Source organism: Hemitrygon akajei, chromosome 10 (genome assembly GCF_048418815.1).
Source record: "Hemitrygon akajei chromosome 10, sHemAka1.3, whole genome shotgun sequence".
Taxonomy (NCBI): Eukaryota; Metazoa; Chordata; class Chondrichthyes; order Myliobatiformes; family Dasyatidae; genus Hemitrygon; species Hemitrygon akajei.
This window is the reverse complement of record NC_133133.1, coordinates 21,318,827-21,337,363: the sequence shown is the minus strand read 5'-3', so window position 1 is coordinate 21,337,363 and position 18,537 is coordinate 21,318,827. Positions and strand designations below refer to the sequence as shown.

The 18,537-nt window shown below is 41.5% G+C and overlaps 1 long non-coding RNA gene across 2 annotated transcripts; it reads left to right on the top strand.

Annotated features, from left to right (window-relative positions):
* Positions 1–6,851: 6,851 nt before the first annotated feature.
* Positions 6,852–17,980, top strand: LOC140734214 (uncharacterized). 2 transcript variants are annotated; one of them, XR_012100498.1, is made up of 2 exons: positions 6,852–6,946; positions 17,750–17,980. It is a non-coding gene; the product is annotated as an uncharacterized lncRNA (long non-coding RNA). The 2 variants fall into 2 exon arrangements; XR_012100497.1 differs by lacking the exon at positions 6,852–6,946 and adding an exon at positions 14,473–14,615.
* Positions 17,981–18,537: the final 557 nt, after the last annotated feature.

The window sequence follows — 18,537 nt, the reverse complement described above, 5'->3', positions numbered from 1 at the left end:
GGGTCCATTTTTCCCCTAGAGTTCTTTTATCTTTTATCAGTCATGGTTCAGATGCCAGGTTAATGATATTTCCAATGCTGCCTAATCAAACGCACCCAGGTAGCATAGGTTATATTCACGGTTAATCTTTTCTTACAGTTTCCAAACAGCTGGCTGGATTACCATAAATTAGACACAAGTGATTGACAGCTGATTTTCTACAGGCTTATATGGAAGAGTACTTTCCACTCCGTTTTCACAGGTATAGTAGAGAGATTACTCGTCCAGTGAGATGTTCTCCTAAGGGGTTGTCTATTGGTGGATCCTCAGGTGGCGATAGAGGTCAATCCAGGATCTACAAATTCGTTGGCCATGTGCACATGAGTAAGTGGCAGCCGTATTAGAGGTTGGATCTTTTGGTTGTTCATTTTCTCCTTTGGCAGCTGCCGCTTGTCCTCTGTAGCACAGGCAACGTCGTTCTCATTCGGCACAGCTCTCTTTTGAACAGATTTCCTCTTAGTTTATCAATTAAGTGCAATGTCTTCCCAGTTTTTAGATGTAGTGTTGAATTTCCTCAGGCTGATTTTGACATTATCTTTGAAGTGTTTCCTTTGCCCACCAGGGGCTCTCTGACATTCCTTCAACTGGGAGTAAAGGGCCCATTTGAGGAGACGTGAGTCAGGTATCGAAGTTGGTATTTCTCAGGTGCACAATTTAGAAACAGACCCTTTGCCCCACCATCTTGCTTCTCTTTGTACTTTACTATTTGCCTCATTTAGTCCAAAGCACTCTGTGCCTTGACAATAGAAAGCTTGTCTAAATGATTGGACTAGCTTTATTTGTTACATATACATCAAAATATTGAAACCAGTAGTGAAATGTGTTCAAACAACAACACGCACAAAATGCTGGTGGAAAATCAGCAGGCCAGGCAGCATCTATAGGGAGAAGTGCTGTCGACATTTCGGGCCGAGACCCTTCGTCAGGACTAACCGAAAGGAAAGATAGTAAGACATTTGAAAATAGAGGGGGGAGGGGGAAATGCGAAATTATAGGAGTAGACCGGAGAGGGTGGGATGAAGCTACGAGCTGGAAAGGTGATTGGCGAAAGTGATACAGAGCTAGAGAAGGGAAAGGATCATGGGACGGGAGGCCTCAGGAGAAAGAAAGGGGGGGAGCACCAGAGGGAGATGGAGAACAGGCAAACAACTAAATATGTCAGGGATGGGGTAAGAAGGGGAGGAGGGGCATTAACGGAAGTTAGAGAAGTCAATGTTCATGCCATCAGGTTGGAGGCTACCCAGCCGGTATATAAGGTGTTATTCCTCCAACCTGAGTTTGGATTCATTTTGACAACAGAGGAGGCCATGGATAGACATATCAGAATGGGAATGGGACATGGAATTAAAATGTGTGGCCACTGGGAGATCCTGCTTTTTCTGGCAGACCGAGCGTAGGTGTTCAGTGAAACGGTCTCCCAGTCTGCGTCGGGTCTTACCAATATATAAAAGGCCACACCGGGAGCACCGGACACAGTATACCACACCAGTCGACTCACAGGTGAAGTGTCGCCTCACCTGGAAGGACTGTCTGGGGCCCTGAATGGTGGTGAGGGAGGAAGTGTAAGGTCAGGAGTAGCACTTGTTCCGTGTTATTTGAAATGTGTTATTTGCCCACACAGTTCAAGAATAGGCTAAGGGCAGTTCACAAGTATCATCAAGTTTCTGGCACCAACGTAGTATACCCTAGCTTACTAGCTGTTGGGATGTAGGAGGGAACCGGAGCACCCAGAGGAACCCCACATGGTCATGGAGAGAACATCCATACTCCTCACAGACAGCGGCAGGAATTGATCCCTAGATGGTGATTACTGGCTCTACTGCTGGCACAGTGGGGTTTAAACTAGAGTTGCGGGAGCCAGAGTGCAGTTAGTTAGTGGAGAGGTTGTGGAGGCATATATTGGAAAGACCTCAGAATAAGTTAGGAATCAAAAACATGAGCATGGTGTGACTAATGCCCCGCGCTGGCTGTATTTCAATGCAAGAAGTAGCGTAGTGAAGGCAGATAATAGTGCTGAAGGTGGCATAGCTGGCTTTCAAACAGGCAAATTGTAGCGAGAAGAGGCTGTTGATAGGGAAAAGTTGCAGACAAAGGATGAGTTGCAAGGTAGAAAGTGGACATAATCGAAAAGGGAGAAAACAGTATGTATCTGAATGCACACAGTGTACAGAATAAAGTAGGTGAACTTGCAGCACAGTTGCAGGTTGGCCGGTATGATATTGTAGGCATCACCGAATCATAGCTGAAAGATTCCAGCAGGGAGTCTAATGTCCAAGGATGCACACTGTATCGGAAGGATAGGCAGGAAGGCAGAGGGAGCGGCATTGCTTTATTGGTAAAAAATGAAATCAGACTATTACTAAGAGGTGGCTTAAGGTCAGAAAGTGTTGAATCATTGTGGATAGAGCTAAGGAACCTGCAAGAGTAAAAAGACCCTTATGAGCGTTGTATACAGATCCCCTAACTGTAGTAAGGATGTGGCCTACAAATTACAATGAGAGATAGAAAATGCATGCCAAAAGTTCAATGTTACAATGGTCATGGGGGACTTCAATATGTGGGTAGATTGGGAAAATCAGATTGATGCTGGATTACAGGAAAGGGAATTTCAAGAGTACCGACGAGATGTTTTTTTTAGAGCCGCTCATGGTTGAGCCCACTAGATGATCAGCTATTCCGCATTGGGTGTTGTGCAATGAACCAGAATTGGTTGGAGACCTTAAGGTAAAAGAACCCTAGGGGATAGTGATCATAATGATCAAATTCACCCTGAAATTTGAGAAGGAGAACCTACATACAGATGTATCAGTATTACAGTGAAGTAAAGGGAATTACAGAGGCATGAGAGAGGAGTTGGCCAGAACTGATGTGTAAAGAACACTGGCAGGGATGACAGCAGAGCAGCAATGGTTGGAATTTCTGGAAGCAATGTGGTAGGCACAGGATATATACATCCTGAAGAGGAAGAAATATTCTAAAGGAAAGATGACACAACCGTGCCTAACAAGAGAAGTCAAAGCCAACATAAAAGCCAAAGAGAGGGCATATAATAGACCAAAAATTAGTGGGAAGTTAGAGGATTGGGAAGCTTTTAAAAACCAACAGAAGGCAACTAAAAAGTCATTAAGAAAGTAAAGATAGCCAATAAAATTAAAGTGGATACCAAAAGTGTCTTCAGATACATAAAGTGAAAAAGAAAGGTGAGAGCAGATATCAGACAGCTAGAAAATGATGCTGGAGAGGTAGTAATGGTAAATAATGAAACGGTAGACAAACTGAGTAAGTATTTTGCATTAGTCCTCACTGTGGAAGACACTAGCAGTATGGTGGGAGTTCCAGGTGTCAGGGGTCATGAAGTGTGTGAAGTGACCCTAACTTGAGAGAGGGTTCTTGGGAAAAAGAAAGGTTTGAAGATAGATAAGTCACCTGGACCAGATGGTGTACACCCCAGAGATCTGAAAGAGGTGACTGAAGAGATTCTGGAAGCATTAGTAATGATCTTTAAAGAATCACTAGATTATGAGATGGTTCCTGAAGAGTGAAAAAATGCAAATGTCACTTCACTCTTCCAAGAAGGGAGAGATGCAGAAGAAAGGAAACTATAGACCAGTTAGTCTGACCTGTGGTTGGGAAGATGTTGGAGTTGATTATTCAGTATGAGGTCTCACAGTACTTGAAGGCACATGATAAAATAGGCTGTAGTCAGTATGGCTTCCTCAAGAGAAAATCTTGCCTGACAAATCTGTTAGAATTCTATAAAGAAATAACAAGCAGGATAGACAAAGAAGAATTGGTTGATGTTGAAGGCCTTTGACAAGTTGCCAAACATGAGGCTGCTTAACAAGCTATGAACCCATGGTATTACAGGAAAGATTCTAGCATGGATAAAGCAGTGGCTGGTTGTCAGGAGGCAAAGAATAGGAATAAAGGGAGCCTTTTCTGGCTGCTGCAGGTGACTAGTGGTGTTCCACAGGAGTCTGTGTTGGGACCGATTCTTTATATGTTATATGTCAATGATTTGGATGATAGAATTGATGGCTTTGTTGCAAAGTTTGCAGATGATATAAAGATAGGTGGAGGGGCAGGTAGTTTTGTGGAAGTAGAGAAGCTACAAAAGGACTTAGACAGATTAGGAAAAAGGGCAAAGGAATGGCAGATGGAATACAGTGCCGGGAAGTGTATGGTCATGCAATTTGATAGAAGTAATGAAACGGTTGACTTTTTTCTAAATGGAGAGAAAATACAAAAACCTGAGGTGCAAAGGGACTTGGGAGTCCCTAAAAGATCATTTGCAGATGGAGTCTGTGGTGAGGAAGGCAAATGCAATGTTATCATTCATTTCAAGAGGACTAGAATATATAAGCAAGGATGTAATTTTGAAGTTATATAAAGCACTGGTGAGACCTCACTTGGAGTATTGTGAGCACATTTGGTCCCCTTACCTTAGAAAGGATGTGCCAAACTCGAGAGGGTTCAAAGGAGATTCTCAAAAATGATTCCAGGATTGATTGGCCTGTCATACAAAGATTGTTTGATGGCTGTAGTCCTGTATTCACTAGAATTCAGAAGAATGAAGAGTGACCTCATTGAAACCTATCAAATGGTGAAAGGCCTTGATGCAGTGGATGTGGAGTGGAGGTCTTCTATGGTGGGAGAGTTGAAGACCAGAGAGCACAGTCTCAGAATAGAGGGGCTTCCTTTGAGAATTGAGATGAAGAGGATGTTCTTTAGCCAGAAAGTGGTGATTCTGTGGAATTATTGCCACAGGCAGCTGTAGAGCCCAAGTCTTTATGTATACAGTATTTAAGACAGAGGTTAATATATTCTCGATTGGTCAGGGCATGAAGGGAAGAGAGAAGGCACGAGACTGGGGTTGAGAGGAAAATTGAAACAGCCATGATGTAATGGAGCAGACCCAATGGGCCAAATGGCCTAACTTTGGTCATATATCTTGTGGTCTATAATGGCGGCAGTTAAACTGCGCTACCTCTACCATTTAGTCAGGCAGTGCATTCCAGATTCCAACCTACCTTTGTTGAAATATCTCCCTTTCAGAACCCACTTTAGACAAAATCTATTACAGTCATTCTCTTCAAAAGTATATCTAATGTTCTCCAAAAAGTAGCTTTAATTGCTTCAGTTTCATTGAGGAAGATGAATTCACTAAGAGTTACAGAGCAAAACAGACGATGACTCTGGGTCAGCCTCACCAGATACTCATCTGCAATGGTGCAGAAATTCAGCTATAAACTAGACAGATGAAATATTCTGCTCATTTTACCCTGCAGCTCAGATATCTTTCTGATAATTGTATCCCTTTAAACTCTCCTTTTTTAAACTTTACCTCCAAGTGCCTATTTATCTTCTTCCATAATTTTTCTTTCTGTAAATTCACCAGCACTGATGTTACAATGACTAGCTGATAGTTTCCAGGTATGTTCTTCCATTTCTTTGATCAAAGGCATAAAATTACTCATTCTTTAGATCTTTGGCACCACTTGCAGAGTCAGAAAACAACTAATGCTTATAGTTAATTCTTCTTCTTTCTCAGCCCCCTCTTACTTCAATTATTTGTGATGAATCCCTTCTGGACCAAATGGCTTGTTAACTTTAAACATAACCAGCACTTGCAGAACTCATTCCTTATTAATTTTCAACTTATCCATGTTAATTATTATTTTCCCTTACTGAGGTATTGGCAGCATGCCAAAACCTTAGTAAAGATCTTTGAGAGTACACACTTAGTAGTCCAGCCATGCCCTACCATTATTTACTTATTCTCTGATTGGCCCATTCCTTTTTTGAACACCCTATAGAAGATTTCTGCATTCCATTTTATACTGCGCTTTTGACCACTTCTTTGTCTGCCTTATTTTCCTTTTTCACTTGCCTTTGTGTCCTTCAATTATAGCTTGATTCCTGTTTCCATTTTCTTTGATTGTCCAGTTTTGGGATCTGAGCAGTGTAGACTAGGACAGCATTGACCCAACGTAAATTGGCACAGCTTCCTCCAGCACCTTTACTCCACCCAGAACAAAAGGTAGGATTTCCTGGTGGCCACCCACTTCAATTTGACTTTCCATTCCCATTCTACCATGTCAGTCCATAGCCTGCTCTATTGCCATGAAGAGGACACAGTTGGGTTGGAGGAGCAACACCTTATATTCTGCCTGGGTAGCCTCCAGCTTGATGACAGTACATCAATTCCTCTAACTTCTGGAAATTCTCTGCCCAGTCACTTCTCTCTTTCTCTATTGTTCTGGTTATTCTCCCACCTCTTCTCTTCTCCTCACCTGCCCATCATCTCATTCTGGTTCTCTTCCTCCTTCCCTTTCTTCCACGTCCACTGGCAGCTCCAATCAGATTCCTTCTTCTTCAGCCCTTCACCTCTTCCACCTATCACCTCCCAGCTTCTTACTTCATTCCCCCTCCCGCACCAACCCACCATATCCCTCACCTCGTTTCACTTATCACCTGCCAGCTTGTACTCCTTCTCCCTCACCTACTTTCATATTCTGACTTCTGCCCCCTTCTTTTCCAGTCCTGATTAAGTGTCTCAACCAGCAGTGTCACCTAATTCATTTCCATAGATGCTCTCTCACCTGCTGAGTTCCTTCAGCATTTTGTGCGTGTTGCTCTAGATTTCCAGCATCTGCAGAATCCCTTGTGTTTATTTATTGTCTTTCTGGTCCTATTTGCAGCTGAGGATGAAATGGTGAACTATCTTCTTGAACCAAAACAGTGGTCCTAATAATGTTATTGGGTGGGAAATTCCAAGATTCAGACTCAGAAACAATGATGGTACATTTTCAGGCCAAGATGTTGTATGACATGGAAGGAAATCCACAGCTGGTGATGTTCCCAGGTGACTGAAGCCCAAACCCTCTTGATACTAGGAGTAGCCTAGGTGAGTAACTGTGGTGCATTTTGTCAATGATCCATTTTGAGGTCATCGTGTACTGGTGGTAAGGGGTACTTTTCTAACTCTATTTGCACAAGGTCATCGCCCTGACCTCCGGGAACTCCCCTGTACCCAGGAAGTATTGCAAGACTATGTAGTGGGCCAAATGGACCATGAAGAACAGAAAGAAGCAGTGATAATTGGATTATAAAGAGGTGTACAGGAGTGAGGTAGATCGGCTCTTTGAGTGGTGGCTCATGAACAACTCAATGTCAGCAAGGCTGAGGAATTGATTGTGGACTTCAGGAAGGGGAAGTTGAATGTACACACGCCAGTCCTGATCGGGAGATCAGCAGTGGAGAGGGCGAGCAGTTTCCTGTTCCTGGGATCCAGCTTATTGATACAATCATAAAGAAGCCACGCCTTTACTTCATTTGGAGCTTGAGGAGATTTGTTCTGTCACCAATCACTCCTGCAAATTTCTATACATTGGAGAGCATTTTGATTGATTGCTTCACTGCTTGGCATGGAGGTTCCAACGTGCAGGATCACAAGAGGCTGCATGGGGGTTGTAGACTTAGTCAGCTCCGTCACAGGCACAGCCCTCCCCACCACTGAGGATGTCTTCAACACCATTGAGGAAGTACCTCAACAAGGAGGCATCCATTAATAAGAGCTGTGATAATCCAGGGCATGCATTCCTCTCATTACTGCCATCAGGGAGGTGGTACAGAAGCTTGAAAACACACACACAATGTTTCAGGAACAGCTGCTTACTCTCTGCATCATATTTCTGAACAGTCCATCCACCGATGAGCACTAGATAGATAGATAGATAGATAGATAGATACTTTATTCATCCCCATGGGGAAATTCATCTTTTTTTTCCAATGTCCCATACACTTGTTGTAGCAAAACTAATTACCCCGCTATTCCTCATTTGCCTTATTTATTGCAAGCCGAACAAGTGCCAACCTGTGCCTATGCTTCCTCCCTCACTACCATCAGGGCGACACTTAACCTGTGAGTCTATTGGGGTCATGTACTGTACCTGGTGCTCCCGGTCTGGCCTTCTGTATATTGGTGAAACCTGACGTAGATTGGGAGACCGTTTCACCGAGCAGCTATGAAAAGCAGGATTTCCTGGTGGCCTCCCATTTCAATCCTGCTTCCTATTCCCATTCCGACATGTCCGTCCATGGCCTCCTCGACTTACAACTGCAATGAGGCCACACTCAGGTTGGAGGAACAGCACCTTATATTCCATCTGGGTAGCCTCCAACCATGACATAAACAGCGATTTCTCAAACTTCTGGTAATTGCCCTCTCCCCTCCCCTTCATCATTCCCTATTCCAGTTTCCCTCCCTCCTTTTATCACCTTACCTGCCCATCATCTCCCTCCGGTGCTCCTCCTCCTTCCCTTTCTTACATGGTCTTCTACCCTCTGCTATCAGATTCCCCCTCCTCCAGCCCTTTATCTCTTTCACCAAGCTTCCCAGCTCTTTACGTCACACTCCCTCCCATTTTCACCCGTCACTTGCCACCTTGTACTTTTTCCTCCCCTCCCCACCTTCTTACTCGGACTTCTCCTCATTTACTCCCGTCCTGATGGAGGATCTCGGCCCAAAATGTCGACTGTTTAATATTTTCCACAGATGCCGCCTGACCTGCTCAGTTCCGCCAGCATTTTGTGGGTGTTGCTTTGGATTTCCAGCATCGGCTGATTTGCTCGTGTTTGCCCTATTTATTTAGTTACTACTAACTTATAATTTTCACGACGTACTGTATGTTAGTGATAATATACCTGATTCTCATTCTGGTGAAGATCGGACCAGTAATGGATAAGATCAAGGAGAAATCTGAAGCAACACTTGTTAAATGGATGAGAGCTAATTCAGAGAGTTGAGCAGAACTTGTCAGGATAAATAGAACAAAAACTTGAGAGAACAGTAATGGATTAATGGGTGGCATTTAAACTGGTGGTGTTTTACATATATTTTAATGCACGTTCTGGAAAGGAAAAGGCAGGAAACCGAAAACAGATCTTTATTATTCTTTATTCAACGTGGCATAGAGATACAGCATAGGAACAGGCCCTTCTGGCCAACAAACCTGGTCTACCCAATTACACCTATGTGACCAATTAACCTGCAACCTATATGACTTTATTGTGTGGGTGGAAGCTCACGTGGCCATGGGGAGACTTGACAAACTCCTTATAGACAGTGACGGGAATTGAACCCTGGTTGATGGCACTGTAATAGTGTTACGGTAACAGCTTTACTACCGTGCTGCCCTTGGGAAGGGCGAGAACATTCTAGAAAAGGTTTAGTAGAAAAGAAGGGTTTCAGTGACAAGATAATAAGGTGGTTACGCTTGCAGCAAAGAAGACTATGAGTAGATCTTGAGGAAAAATGATGCTGGATGGACTCATAAGGTCAGGCAGCAGCTATGGAGATGAATAAACAATTGAGGTGTTGGACTGAGACTCAATCTTGATGAAGGGCATTGACCTGAAAAGTTTGAACATTGTCCCCCTCATTTTCCAGTTCTGATGAGGGGTATCGGCAAGAAATGTTGACTGTTTATTCCTCTCCATAGATGCTGACTGACCTGTGGAGATCCTCCAGCATTTTGTGTGTGTTACTTTGAGTTTTCAACATCTGCAGAATCTCTTGTATTAATGCAGTCTTCCACAACTGAGGGGAGATTCTGTCTACAAGCGGGAAATTCCCTATCACTCTTGCCTTGAACATAGACTCCTGTACAGCTCAATCACCCTCTTGTAACTCATTCGGATACTTATTGCTAATAAACCCCTTGGGACCTCACCCTATAACTGTGGCAGAAGTGTTCAGAAATGCATCTGCCCTTTATGAGATGTTGGCTTCCACTATGTAGCAGTGCATGTTTCCAATATTACCAATTGCCACTGCAACCACTCACCATTCAAGGGCTTTCAACCCATAATACTAACTAATACTGTCAACAGTATACCCATCAACTTAAATCTGTCTTGAACCTTCCTTCATCAAACTGCCCCACCCCACCTCATGGCCATGATGCAGTTATCATTTTGCAAAATTTGACTATGATATATACAATAAAAACAAAATTGTTTATATATTCCTTATTTTTGTGTGATACCTTTTCACCTTCCTTTCATTAAGGTGAGAAATCTGTTGATGAATCCCATCCCTTACTATAAACTTGAAGGGGTAAAGTCTCCGTAGTTGAAGCCCTGGGAGCCAGAGCCAGAGGTTCCGCCAAGTTTAACAGCCAGCCAGACATCTGTTAATTCAGTTCCTGGCAGTTATATTTTGCTTGCATTGGAGAACTGGAGTTAAAATCTAAGCTATTAAATAGGATTTTTCACTGGATGTCTGCTGAGTGACATTAAAAGCACAAGTTTTACTGCATTTCTGTAAATGACAAAATGATTGATTAATAAGTTTGATGCTTAAACAACATTCAGTTAGTAAATGGATTGTAATTTCTAGGCTACTGTCATCATCAGACACTCATGCATATTAGGCATGGAGTAAAGCACTGTTTGCAGTGTCCATTATGTATTGAAAAGCCAGCTGTAGTAATGATGCAGAATAAGGTTTTCTCTATACTGCCATATCAAGGCATAGAGTATGGAAACAGGCCATTCAGCCCCTTGAGGCCATACTGAACATGAAGCACCCACATAGACTAATAAGACCATAAGACAGAGGAGCAGAATTAGGCCATTCAGCTCTTTGAGTCTGCTCTACCATTCTATCATGGCTGATTTATTATCCCCCTCATCTCTGCTCTCCTGCTTTCAGACACCATTACTAATCAACATATCAAACTCCTTTTTGATGTACCCGATGACTTGGCCTCCACAGCAATGTATTCCACAGGTTCACCACCCTCTGACTAAACAAATTTTTCCTCATCTCTGTTCTGAAGAGACATCCTTATATTCTGAGGCTGTGACCTGTGGTCCTAGACCTCCTCAATATAGGAATCATCCTCTCCATGTCCACTCTGTCTAGGCCTTTTTAATCCCAATTTAGTCCTCCCATCAATTCCACCCAGCTCTGCCACTCACTTTCTCGATCAAAAGTGCAATCAGCAATCACCAGAGCAAACAGCTCAGAAAGAGAGACCAGTTGTCCACATATTCCAAACCAAACACGTAATGCAGCCGGATTATATAAAACAGCTCCAATCAAAAGGCTTCTCAGGGCAAAGGCAGCCATTGTGTACAGGTGATAACAAGGATGATTCATCTTTTCTCTCTGACCTTTGTCCCTCAGACCACAACTAAAGCGTTGTGTAGAGTTGTGTCCACTCTATCGCACTCTAGGACATGACAGAACTGAAGAAGATACAAAAGAGAGTTACAAAGGCATTGCCAGGGCTAGAGAATTATATTTAAGAAGAGAGATGTAGAGACGAGAGTATTTTTCTTTGACAAAAATATTAGTATAGTTTGTTGCTCTTTCCAAGCTAATTTAATGCACTTTTCTTAGCTTGAATGATTACAATGTTTATCTCATATTCAAGCTTAATATATGCCAGTATATTATGATGAAAAAACACATGAGCACCTCAAAGTTAAACTGCTTTAAGTTCTATAGTTAAGCTCTCAGAAGCATTCAAGATGACGGAAAGGTGGACATTTGATTTTAGGCTAGGTCTGAGGTCCCGATCTCTATGTACCCTTAGCTTCAACTGACCAAAGGTAACACAGTGTTGGATCTGGTGATATTGATCCAGAGGGTTCTTTGGAAATCAAGAATGAAATATAAACTTGGTGCTAACAGCTTGGTATTATTTAGCTTAAGGATACCTGCCCTAGTATTTAATTCAGTGTTGCAAGACCAAAAATCGAACAAAGACAAAAATAAGTCATGGTCATCTCCTACTCACACTAGAAATAAACAATATTTCAGTGATAACAATTAAGATTCAAGATTCAAGATTTTTTAATGTAATTTCCAGCACACAAGTGTAAAGGGGAACAAAATGATTGTTACTTCAGATCTGATGCAGCACAAGGAAAACACACAATAAGATGAAGAAAACAATAATAATAAAAAACAAATAAGTATTTGTAAATACATAAGTTAAAACAGATTGATTGTTTATAAAGTGACACAAGGCACAGGAGTGTCTGTACATAAGGTGATTCTGACAGGTGATGGTAGAATCTGGGAGGAGTTGATGGAGACTGAAGATTGGGATAGTATATATTGGGATTGGCATGAACTCAATGGGCCAAGGGGATGAGTCCTTACCTTTTCACTCTTTGACACTAAGATCTGAATTTAAACAGAAGATTGGTAGCTTGGGTTGGCTGCTTGTTTGTAGGGTTGTTGCCAAGCCTGGAGATTAGATCGCAAACGTTTCATCACCAGTCGAGGTGGTATCATCAGTGCACGATTGAATGTTGTTTCTGCCGAGTGCTCGCATTTATATTGGTCTGACACATTGCTCTGATTGGCTGGCTGTCCCGCTGTCATCTAGTCTCCACTGGGTCCAAGCCAACAAGCTCCAAGGTCTTTCCATTTTATTTAGCTTAAGGATACCTGCCCTAGTATTCTCTTATGTGGCTCAGTGGTAAACGTTGCTTTGTAAAATGTAGGAATACTTTACTTAATTATTGGTGATGCCAGCATACGGGGATAAGGTTAGGAAACAGGATGATTTAAATCATAATAATGAGGGATAAGGTTAGGAAACAGAATGATTTAAATCATAATAATGAGCTTAATTTTAAGCTCATTAGACTGTAGAGATAGGTCTTGAGACTTCAAAGGAATAACTGAAAGTAAGTAGAAGTGAAAGAGCAGAATGCCTGTGATGTGTATCTGCACAGTGTTCATCCCACTGAAATCAGGGAGATCATTGTTTAGTGTTTGATTAAAAATGTGTAGAGTAGGGGAACAGTAATTAAACCATTCAAGCTATTGCAATGTGGTCTACAGAGAGTATTCCCAGCTGAATAATAGACAGGAGAAGCTGAGGCTATTCTTGGAGCAAAGGAAGTGGAGAAGAGGTTGATGATGGCAGTCAAGATCGTTATAGGTTTAGAGAGGGTAAATGGAGGTGAGCAGGTCCCATTGGTACATGATTTAAGGACTAGGGCTCAGCGAAGAACAGAGGATTAGGAAAGTGCAGTAGGCCATTTGGCCTCTTGCTCCAGCATCCTATCTGGATGCATCATGCTTTGGTATGGCAACTGCTCTGCTCGAAACCGTAAGAAACTGCAGCGAGCTGGAGACACCAGCTCAGCACATCACAGAAACCAGCCTTCCCTTCATTGACACTGTATATGATTCTCACTGTCTCAGTAAAGTAGTAAACATAATGAAAGAGCCTGAAGGCATTCAGACTCAGTCCTAAAGACTGAGCCTGAAACATCAACTATTCATTTCCATCAATGCTGCCTGACCTGCTAAGTTCCTCCAGCATTGTGTGTGTGTTGCCTGGAAACATATATCACCAGGCTCAAGGGCAGCGTTTATAAGACTATTGAATAAGAGAGATGCTTAACCTCACATTCTGCCTCATTATGCCTTTCACCTTACTGTCTGCTTACATTGCACATTCTCTGTAACACTTTATTCTGTTATTGTTTTCCCTTCTTCTATCTCAGTCTACTGATATGATGAAATGATCTGTATGGATGGTATGAAAAACAAAGTTTTTCACGGTACGGCTTCAGTGACAATAATAAACATATTTACCAATTTACTTACCATAATTCAACAAATCACACCTTATCTTTTACCGCGGTGCCACTTTTCTGTACTAATCCTAAATCTTTCAAATCCCCTTCCAGCAAAATATCTATTCATCTCTGTCTTAAATGCCTGATGGAAACTTCCAATCCACTTGTGTAGAGAATTCCAAAGATCAACTTTAGACTGAAAAGGTTTCTTGTCTCACTCTGGAAAAACAAACTGATACCATGATAATGTGATCCTAGGTTCTAGACATGCAAGCCTGGAGAAACATTAGCCTCATAAGGAGATCATACATAAAATGAAGCCACCTCTCATTCTTCAGAACTCTACCTAGTATACATGCACAGAATGCTGGAGGAAATCAGCAAGTCAGGTGGCATCCAGGGAAATGAACAAGCATTCAACGTGCTGAGCCGAGACCCTTCTTCAAAACTGGAAAGGAAGGGGGGAGACACCAGAATAAAAAGGTGGGGGTGGGGAAGAAGCATAGTTAGAAGCTGGTAGGTGAATCCGGGTGGGCGGGAAAGATAAAGGGCTGGATAGAAAGGAATCTGATGGGAGAGGAGAGTGGACCATAGGAAAAAGAGAAAGAGAAGGGGCACCAGGGAAGATGATAGGCAGGTGAGAAGAGGTAAGAGGCTAGAATAGGGAATAGAAGAAGAGGATAGGGATAAGGAGAAGTTCTGTTTTACCAAAAGGAGAAATTAATATTTATGCCATCATGTTGGAACTCCACAGACAAAATGTAAGATGTTGCTTCTCCACTCTGATGGTGAACTAAACATGGTACAAGAGGAGTCCATGGATCGACATGTCAGAATGGAAGTTGGAATTAAAATAATTGGCTTTAGGCGGATGGACAGAAGGTGCTCGACGAAGGCTCAGTCTGCTGAATTTCTCTCATAAGATAAACCCATCATTCCAGAAACAATCCAATTTACAGGAGGTGAGACTGGTGCACAGTGTCAAGGATGGTTCTATTCAGAGCCCTATTTAATTGCCGCAAAGTTGCTTTTACTCTTGAGTTCAAATCTTTTGACAGTAATCGAGTCATAAGTTGTTACAGTACAGAAGCAGGCCCTTTGGCCCATCCATTCCATGCCAATCTTTTATTTTATTTAGTCCCAATGGCCTGCACCTGGATCATAGCCCTCCATACCCCTTTCATCCATGCACTTATCCAAACTTCTTTCAAATGTTGCATTTGACCCTATGTCCACCAATTTCACTAGTAGCTCATTCCACACACTCACCACCCTTAGTAAAGAAGTTCTCCTTCAGGTTCTACTTAAATATTTTACCTCTCACCTTTAACCCATGACCTCTAGTTCTCATCTCACACAACCTTCAATGGTGAACATATAATGTACCTTCTTAAATCCTACACCTGCTCATTACCTTGCAGCAATAGGTATTCCAGGACACCAGCTCTCTTTGCGTATCTGCATCCTTTAGTTTCAGAACAACTGAAAGTATAATGTGTTTATATTCTTTTCTTTCTATCAACATGGATGACCTCACATTTTCTTCTGCCGCATTCTCTAACATTTAGCGCGTCCATATTTCCCTGAGACCTCCCTGCATTCTCTCACAATCCATACGGCCACCCAATCTTTTACCATCAGCATAATTGGGTTAATTACACTTGATCCTCATACAAATCAATTTTGATGATTGTGAACAGTAGGAACTCCAGCCTGAAAGTGACATATAAAAGATACAAAGGGGTTGTATCCTACACAGAGAGTAGTTATAATCTGGAACTCATTAATCATACAAACAGATTATCCTGACTTTCAAATAGAAATAGCATACAAATATTAGGAGAAATAATTTGCCTGACTATGGAGAATGGGCCAAATGGATTAGACTTTATGGGCTAAGTGGCTTGTACAATATATGTGCTAGAATAGTATTCAGGCCATTTTGGCCCATCAAGTCTAATTCATTTGTAAAGTATTGATTGTAAAACGGAAAATCCTGGGTTGGCGGTCAGAATCTATAGAACTGATCTCAAACATGGGTAAAAAGGCAAGAAGTGTCTGAAAATATCAGAGAGCTGGTTGGAGACACAAGAGGTTCTGAAGATCCTGGAAATCTTGAGTAACACACACAAACTGCTGGAGGAACTCAGCAAGTCAGGTAGCACCTACGGAGGGAAATAAACAGTCAATGTTCCGGGCTGAGCCCCTTCATCAGGACTAGAAAATAAGGGGCAGAGGCCAGAATAAGAATGTGGAGGAAGGGGGAGAAGATAGATTAGTCCAGGTGAAGAGTGGAGGGGGGGGGGGGATGAAAGGGAATGATGCGCGAAGTTGGGAGGTGATTGGTCGAAGAGGTAACGGGCTGAAGGAGAAGGAATCTGATAGAAGAGTTAACCATGGAATATAAGGAAGGAGGTGGGACTAATACCAGTCTCAAACTTCTTCTTGCCAACATTGTCAAGCCGACCCACTTGCATTGATCACACTGTCAATCTCTCATCGGTATATAGTACCAGCTCCATACCAACTCACTGACTATTACTGGTTATACATTGCTAAAACCAAAAATGGGCGTTGTTGAAAATATGAACAAAAGGATTGGTAAACTGGTAAACTGACATATTAACAGTACCGAGACACACCAGTTTAAATGAAAGCACAACCCAGAAAAATAAAGAAACACTCACTACAGAAGAAAAAGTTAACCAATGGAAGAGGTTGACCTTCCATGGATGACTTACCCATGATCTGAGCAGACTAGATGTCGACAAGGAAGCGTTAGACCCCTGGTTCAGAATTAGAGACTTCTTCCCAGAAGCAGAGGGGCTCCTTGTAGCAATACAGGACCAGATGATTAACGTTAAAAATTATATCAAAATACATAATAAAACACCAACAAATTAAAGGCAATAAATGCAGAAAGTGCCAGGAGAAAACAAAAACAATCCACACATTTCAAAATCCTGCAGCAGTTTAACTCAATATTTTTATTTACACAGATAAAATCAAGAGGCAAACATCACTCACCAAAATCTTGCTTTAAAATACAAACTCATAAAGAACCCATACCTTATTAAAAATACAAGTCTAATCCAGTTTTAGAGCCAGATTCCTACAAATTACTGTATATTATGACCAATCCATTATCACAAATAGGGCAATCCATAATAACGGTCTGGATATAATACTACAAGATAAACAAACAAGAACAAACTGCTTAATAGATATAGCCATTGAAAATACACATCACATACAGAAGACAGTAAGTGAAAAACACCAGAAGTATGTTGAATTAAACGAGGAAATTGAAAGACTATGGATCATGAAGAGGATGTACATTGTCCCATTAGTAATATCTACAACTGGTATCATCCCAAAGTCACTACATAATAGCAATAAACAATTAAGCCTACATAGCAATATTTATGTAGATCTCCAGAAAGCCACAGAATAGTCCGGAAGTTCATAGCAATTGAGAAATGAATGTTCTTGGCTATGCGTGTACCTCAGGTTTTACCAGCTTGGGCTGAGAAAAAATCAATATAAATAAATAAGTAAATATTACTGGGAACATGAGTTGTAGAATCCAAGAAAGTGAATTCCTAGCTTGTGGAATCAATTCAGTGTTGTGGTGAGTGAAGTTATCTATACTGGTCTAGGAGCATCATGGTTATAGGGTAATAACTGTACATGAATGCTGGTAGTGAGAGTCCAAAGGCTCTCATACTTTAATCCGCATGGCAGCAGTGAGAAGTGAGCATGACCTGGATAGCGGGAATCCTTGATGATGGAAACTGCTTTCTTGTGGCAGCATTCCTTGTAGATGTGCTGAATGATAGGGAGGGCTAGTCCTGTGACGGACAGGGCTGTGTCCACTAATTTTTGTGGGCTTACACAACAACCCTACAAAATATTATTCTTAAACCTGTAAAATATATTTTGTAGGCTCAGTATAAAGAGCAATAATGACCAGGAAGAGGAGAACAGACACTGAAGGAGTGAATTTCTATAAAGGATCTCCAGTTTGTTGACCAGAACATTAGCCCAGTTGGAGAAAGTGCCACAGAAATAACAGCAATGTGTTTTTTTTTTGCAGTTTCCTTGGGTCTTGTTCTGAGGTTAATGGTGGAATGCCTTCAGAAGTTAAGCCTTGGGTTTTCTTTGAGGTTGAAGAGGATGATCTTGGACATCAGTAGTGGATTGAGCAAAAATAAACATGCAAGTGTTTAAAGCATTCTCTCCATAATCTCAGTCAGCTATCTTGTGATTGCGTCCACCAGCTGAAGTATGTACTTTCAGAATAAATATTGTGTATTTCTCAGTTTAACTCCAGAAGTTAATGCTTCTAACTTCTTTCATTTGAGACCTTGCTTGGGCAGTGAAATAATAACATATGTAAGGTTGGTTTTACATTATTGCACAAGTGGCTAGGCAAGTGATTCTAAAAGATACTGGTCTACACATTATTCATCCAGTTCTGATCGATAACCATTAAGAACATTGGGAAGATGTTTCCCTCGAACTTTATCCGAGGACAGTAAAACTAAACATACTAAATAGCACCAGTTCATTGTGCTTAGCTTCTGAAATTCATTCCAGAGTACAGTGCTAATTTATAAAACATTTAGCTCTCCCAACTAGGAATACATTTCTAAACAAACATCAAAGTGAAAATTCAAAAAGAAATTGCTGATGTTGTATATTTTAAGTTTAAGAACAAAGAATTTCTGACCTTAAACATTTCTCTTCCCACAGATGCAGCCTGCCCTGTTGAGCATTTCCAGCATTTTCTAGTTTAATTTCTCCTTGTTATTAAGCTTATCTGAAACATTATGGCATTGTGCAACAGTAGCTGATGGAAGTTCTAATTAATTCTGAAATCTG